Raw genomic sequence first — 7,731 nt, 5'->3', positions numbered from 1 at the left:
TGTGCAACACTCTAAGCTTTTAAGAGAGATACCAAAGAGAAGCTATATATCATTATCATGTGGTACATGATCAATTAATGGTATTGGATCCCATTTTTCACAATCTAGTAAATCAACTCAGGTTCTATACCATACGTTTAGAGGTGTAGTGGATCAAATGGCTCCAATTAGTTTACAAAAGTAACTAATTCATTTGAAGATCAAAGTAAAAGTTCTAATCCATGTAATGATTAGTGTATGTAGTTAGGTGGTCAAGTTATTTTGAAAGTTCTTTTTGTTGCCTCCTTTAAGTTTTAAGTAATGTAATTCTATAGGTAATCTCAACCCATAATGGATGCATGAAATTATAAGTAGTTGATGAGTCCCTAAAATACATGATTTTAGACCCTCATTTTATCTTTGTTTATCCTCATTTTATTATGTATTTACCCAGAGTAATTATTTTTAAGAGCTATGCAAGGTTTTTTTTTTTTTTTTGTCTTTTAAGGAAAAACAGGTTAAAACCTTGGAGTTAAGCATTATAAGAGCCAAGGAGGATTTGGAGGATTCAAAGCTCAAATTCAAACATTCAGCCAAGCTCCAGAAGCTTTAGATCATAAATAGGCAAGAAGATGATGCTCGGCTATGTGGCACAACCAGTGTCACCTAAGGGCGACTTAGTCTTCCACTACGGATTCCAAGGTTCAGACTGAGATCAGAATGCTGCAAGGTTTGACCAAGTGCTCGACCAAGTGACCCACCAGGGTGACCACGTCAAGACACTGAGAAAGAACTAAAATTCAGAAATACCAAGAGTCTTGACGAAGTGTTCGACCAAGAGACCTTCAGGGGCGATCATGTCGAGATACTGAGATTTCTTGAAAATCGAGATACTGCAAGTCTTAACCATCAACTTGACCATCAAGACCCTGAGGCACGATGAAGTTGAAGATATTGAAGATTTGAATCCCTGACTTCCCGCAAGATCCACCTAGGGCATGCACAAGAATGACAAAAGTGCAACTTGGTCGATAGCGACGATCTACTGTGCGAGATTTGCTACAAACTTTCCTAACTTGTAAAACAACCCTTGTAAACCTTAGAGCCTATAAGTATTCGCTATGAACACAAGCTCTGGGTTCCTTTTTGGCTTCTCTTAGGTTAGCGACAAACCTAGAAAATCATTGAGAGCCAAGTTAGAGTAGGAGTAGAGTAGTTTCGGTTCGTGTATGGAGTGTCTGACAGCCTGTGACAACTGGTGGCGTTCATACAACAGTCATGTATATTAGGATCTCCTCTTGTACTTATGGCATTAGTGATAGACATTTTGAATGATAAAGGGATGATCTTTTTACTTATACTTTCATTTATTGCTTTCAATTTGGTGCTTTCCATTTACTTGTTGTGTGTTTGATGAAAGATTGCAGATAAGGATAAGCACTGCTACGTATCAGTCAGAGGGAAATAGTCGGCTACTGAATTTGTATGCTTACACGTGTGTATGTTTGGTTTGCATTCTTTGGGACCCGAGATAATTCCCATAGATCTTAGAGATTGAAAAATATGGTAGGTCCCTTAGGAAACCTATCTCTAATCCAGTGAAGGTTGAGTCGTCTGAACTGAAAGCAATAGCCGAAGATAACCCCCCGGTTCCTGCTGAATAAATCCCAGAAACCCACGCTCCCCACCTATTTGTGGGAGGAGAGCAACACCTTCAGCCCCTTAGGGACTACTTTGTACCTACTTCATGCACCTTGCCATCCTACATCCACTTCTCGGATGTTTAGGCAGCACAATTTGAGATAAAGACTTTAATCATCGTGATGCTGCCCAACTTTCATGGGAACTCGAGAAAAAAATCCTTATCAGCATCTAGACGAGTTCTTGGAAATTTGTTCCACCATCCACTTCCCTAATTTTAGTGATGATGCTCTCCATATTAGGTTTTTCCCATTCTATCTGAAGGATGAGGCCAAATATTGGTTAACGTCCTTAGAACCGAACTCGGTGACCAACTGGGCTACTATGCAACATGAATTTCTTAAAAAGTACTTTCTAATTGGAAAAACTAACCAGCTTCGAAAAGCCATGACAAGTTTCTCATAAATGGATAGGAAACTCTTTTTCGAGACTTTGGAGCGCTTTAGGGACCTACTCTGTAAATTCCCACATCACCAAGTCCCCAAGTGGAAATTAGTCCAAACTTTCTACGAAGGGTTGGCTGAGAGAGATAGGTCCATGGTTGATGCATCGTGTGGAGGTACTTTCATCACTAAGCACGAGAATAAGGTCTGGATTCTCTTTAAAATTTTGGTTGAAAACTCACAGCAGCACATGGCTGCCACCCGTAGACTGCCTAATCCATCAACTTCTAAACCTAAGGGAGTTTACGAGTTAGCCATGAGCTAGGACTTAACTCCTACTCTACATGCCATATCCAAAAATCTGGATCAATGCCTATCCCTAGGACCGCAAACAACGACGTGTGCAGAGATACATGCAATCTGCTCCGACCCTTCCCATACATGTTATAATTGCCCACGCGCACATTCCCCACCTGAGTTTGGGCATAAGGAAGTAAAGGCCACCCATAATTGGTATGATAAACCCTCTAACGACCCATATTCACACACATACAACCCTGGGTGGAAACAGCAGCATGCTCTGGGTTTTCAAGCCCAAAGACCTCCACAAGCCCCGAATGTTTTGCCTCCATGACCATACCAAAATCTCCAAAGTCATCTTGATTCAACCCCCAAATTTTCAACCGCCTAGAAGCCGTCTCCCTCTTTGCAAACCCAAGTACGACACATTTCAAAATACGGTGTTGAGGTCCCTTAAGAATATTGAAGCTGATCACCAAGCGGATCGGCAACTCCTTCACTCTCACTCCCAATCCATTGTGAAGCTAGAAGCCACTTTGGGACAACTAGCTGCCACCTTGAGTCAGAGAGAAGAAGGCAAGTTGCCAAGTCAGCCTATAGTAAATCTTAAGGGACAATATGAGGTAAAATATGAACCGGACACTAACCCCTCATCATATTCTGAGCAGGCCCAGGCGGTAACCACATTTCAAAATGGCAGGCTGAAAGCTGAATAAGGTAAGGAGCAGCTGAGCACGGGGGAGACCCAAGATATAAAAATGGAAGCACCCAACGCTGATTCATGCACTCTTTCTTCCCTTAGTAGGGTACATAGATCATTGAGTCTCATACCCACCACTAGAAGAACCACACCTCACTTCACCCCCCATAGGGTTTTTCACGGCTACTCAGTGACACATCCGGCAACCCCACTTGCACCCTCTATATTTAGGAAATAGGCTTCCACTGAATCTATCTGAGACATGTTTAAACAAGTGAGAGTGGATAAGTCTCTCCTTGATGATATTAAGCAATCACCTGCATTTAATAAATTCCTTAGGGACTTGTCAACGCAGGGGATAGAATCAAGGGTGTGCATGGATGGTTTGGTTAAGCAAACCAAGCATATGAGTTTCATAATACTAAAGCACCTTATTCCTAAACAAAAAGACCCCAGCTCACCTACTATTTTGTGTGTAATTGGCGATTACACCATTGATGGGGCCCTTATAGATTTAGGAGCAAGTGTGAACATCCTTTCATACTCGCCCTATCAAAAACTTAACCCAGGAGTGTTGCGACCCACCTCGGTTTCTTTATGCCTTGCTGATTGATCTCTTAAGAAACCCCAGGGTGTGGTAGAAGACGTGGTAGTCAAGGTGGGAGATTTCCATTACCCTATTGATTTCATCATTTTGGACATGGAGACTTCCACAAACCCGATCCCTGTCCTTTTGGGACGACCATTCCTAACCACGGCTCTCACCTGCATTCAATGTAGGACAGGAATTATGGACATCTCATGAGGCCATAAGTAATGTAGGTTGAATATATTTAATGCTTTCTAACATCCTCTGAACGCCGCCCAAGCTGTGGACGAAGACATGATTGACAAAATTGTTAGGGAAGCAACTCCTTCAATGCTATGGGAACACCCTTGGGAGTATACACTTCAACTTGACAACCCTACCACTACTGAATTTGGGGACCCTTTTGAGCAATTTATAATAAAACATGAGTGGGTTCCCAATTTTGAACATAAGTTGGGGGTATGCAACTTCAGGTGTGAGGAATAAAAGAGAGAAGCCAATGCTACTTGGAAACCAGGATGAGTCCAAATTAAGCTTTAATGCATCTAGCTGAAGATGGTAAACTTAGCTCTTTTAGGAGGCAACTCGATAGTTTTTATTTTCTTTTTGAGTCCTTAGGGTAGTTAGAGGAGACTAATTAGAAGTCAGAGTCCCTAGAGTAGGTCATAGGATAAGTTGGAGGTATGCAATTAAAGTAGGTAAGCTTGTTGATACTAATGACATATACATGGTGCTTTTGGCTGATATTTTTCTTTTGTACTACAGTGTATCTCTGTATGCATACTATTCTGGTATTATATTTTGTAGGTACATTGTTTGTTTTTACTAGCCGAATGCACTGTCCTATCCCTTGCTCGAGTCCTATTTTTCTTTCAATACTTCAGTGAGCATACTAAAGTTCTAAGTTGGGGGTAAGGGGGTGGCACACTACATGGCACATTCATGCATACAAATGACACAATTTTAACTTCTTGAAAATAATTTTTTTTTGAAAATAAATTCCAATGAACTATGCTAACATATTTTATACCCTCTATATACACCCATATAACTTACTGTTACATGCATAAGCTTTTTAGTTAGATGATTTCATTATACTCACTAACAGTGTAGTAAATTAGTCATGTAAAGATCACATGACATGGTCGAAACTTTAATACTACTCTAGGTCGTTGACTAGTGGTTTGTTCGGGTTAATACTGCAATGTAAACTCCAGTATTTACATGGTACTTCACGGGGCTAAAAACACACTTACACGTGATTTGTAACACTTAGGGTTCTTTGAGAGCATTGAGAGAACAACCGTGGTGATTATGACACATTGTGAGGTATTGTTGAGTCATCCGTTCATTTCTCAAGTTTTCAATATCAAACTTTGAGTTTGCAAAACTCAACTTTCCTTTGTTTGGTGGATTTCCTTTGTCAACTAGTCTTTGCTCTTATATTTGCTAGCCTAGAGATGACATCAAGTGTGGAGATATAAACCTAGGTCTTGTAACTTACTCAAGACATAAAGGTCAAGCCACCCTTAGAGACTGACTTTTTCCATAGATTCCTATTCAAGCTACATTCATATTAAAAACATGAAGACAAGATAAGAATGTGATGATTTTCTTAGCTGACCATGTAAAAAAAAAATGAAAAAGAAAGAGAAACTTGAGTAGAGAAAAATGAAAAAAAAAAAAAATATACACCTGCTCTGAGAAAAGATAAAAAGGTCAAGCTAAGGACACACACTACGAATCTGCACGTATGAAAGATCTTCCAACCAATGCATTTGCTGAATTCACACAAGTTTGGGAATAAGTTCCTCTAGGATGGTCTTGATTAAATGTGGCGAGTGAGTGAGAAGATGTTAGGCTAAAGGACCTGACACCTCAATAAGGGCTAGATCCCTTTCCTATAAGACTAGTCCACTCCACACTTCTAACATTAATTCTTCAAATATGTGGGACGTTTGATCATGACACTCTTCCTCACATATGAGAGTGAACCCATTTTCTTAAATGAATTTTGAGGGGATAAACTAGTGAGGCTAAGTCAAGACGACCGTTGTATAGGTGCCTCCAAACATTCTGAGTGAGACAAATCATATCCTTTACACATGCCCTATTAAGTGGACTATTCATACTTGGATTTACATGTTAATATTAACTTTGAATTATAATCATAGGTTAATCCTATGTGAGTAGCATCTTGAAAAGGCTGTGTTATGTTGAGGTTTGCATAATTAAAATGCTGCAGAGTGTGTATATAATGGAGTTGTGTATGAAGGAATCTGTATGTAATAAAGTTATATCTTTGTATGTAAAATGGTATGATTGTGTTGCATACATTTCCATCTTTTAAACTGGTATTTGTGGGTATTGCCTTGGAAACCCTCATGAGATTAGAACTCATCCACTAGGATCAACCTGGGGGTTGAAAGCCTTGTTGCATATGATAAATGCAATTGTATTTCCCGCGAAAGAGGATATAGGTAAGATTTGGTAGTTTTCTTAGATTTTGCGTTACTCGAGGACTAGCAAAGTGTAAATTAGGGGTTGTGATGAGTCCCAAAAAAACATGATTTTAGACCTTCATTTATATTTAATTACTCTCATTTTACTATGTATTTACCCAAAGTTATCATTGTTTAGAGCTATACAAGGTTTGTTTGTCTTTTTAGGAAAAACAGGTTAAAACCATAGAGTTAGGCATTACAAGAAGCCAAAGAGGATTTGGAGGATTTAAAGCTTGAATTTAGATGTTTAGCCAAGCTCCAGAAGCTTCAAATCATAAATAGACAGGAAGATGACGCTCAACCATATGGCGCGACCAGTGTCACATAAGGGCGACTTAGTCTTCCACTGCGGACTCCAAGGTTCAGACTGAGATCGAAATGTTGCAAGGTTCGACCAAGTGACCCGCCGGGGTAGCCACATCGAGTTACTAATACAGAATTGAAATTAAGAAATACCGAGAGTCTCGACGAAGTATTCGACCAAGAGACCTTCAGGGGCGACCATGTCGAGATACTGAGATTTCCTGAAGATCGAGATACTGCAAGTCTCGACCATCAGCTCAACCATCAAGACCCTGAGGCACAATGAAGTTGAAGATATTGAAGATTTGAATCCCTAACTTCCCGCAAGATCCTGCTAGAGCACGCACAAGAATGATAGAAGGGCGACTTTGTCAACGACGACAATCTACTGCGCGAGATTTGTTGCAAACTTTCCTAACTTGTAAAACAACCCTTGTAAACCCTAAAGCCTATAAGTATTCACTACGAACACAAGCTCTGGGTTACTCTTTGGCTTCTCTTAGGTTATTGATAAACCTAAGAAGTCATTAAGAGCCAAGTTAGAGTAGGAGTAGAGTAGTTTTAGTTCGTGTATAGAGTGTCCGATAAGAAAACAACAAGTCCAAATGCACCATTAGGCCACCAATTAGGTATAAATTTGATGTTTTGGTGTATTATGCATTTATCACTACTAGCAAAGTTTCTACTATTTTTCAAGTTGCAGTGCATAGAAAAGGGAATAATATATGTATAAGTGTTATGGTGGAGGAGATGAAGTTACTGTATAAGAATCAAATGTGGGAGTTGGTGGAGCTTCCACTGGGAAAGAGGGTGACAAGATGCAAGAGGGTGATGTTTCAATTGTTTATAGATGACATGTTATTTGCTGGGAAGGCTTTGATTAAGAATAATCAGTTGGGAACTCTGTTGAAATGTTTTGATATGAAGGTTGTGGGTATGACCAATAATAGTCTTGGTTTGGAGATTCGCAAGGACAAAGTTGTAGGGCGATTGAGGTTATCTCAGGGTGGCTTTGTGGACAGAATTGCAAGGAGATTTTGTTTGTCATCTCAAGGTAGCTTTGTGGAGAATCAATGTAATTTATCTACCACTCAATACCCAAGGACGGGTGGTGATGTTTTGGATATATCAAAGGTCTCCTATGCTGGTGCAATGTGGTGTTTCAATAGGTAACATAGTGGTCCATCAGTTGCGAGATTTGTGTATGCAAACTATGCAGGGGACTTTGAAGACAGGAGGTCTACAATGGGGTATGTGTTTACTGTTGTAGGA

Source organism: Malania oleifera, chromosome 6 (genome assembly GCF_029873635.1).
Source record: "Malania oleifera isolate guangnan ecotype guangnan chromosome 6, ASM2987363v1, whole genome shotgun sequence".
NCBI lineage: Eukaryota > Viridiplantae > Streptophyta > Magnoliopsida > Santalales > Ximeniaceae > Malania > Malania oleifera.
The sequence above is the reverse complement of the archived record's forward strand: the minus strand, read 5'-3'. Positions refer to the sequence as shown.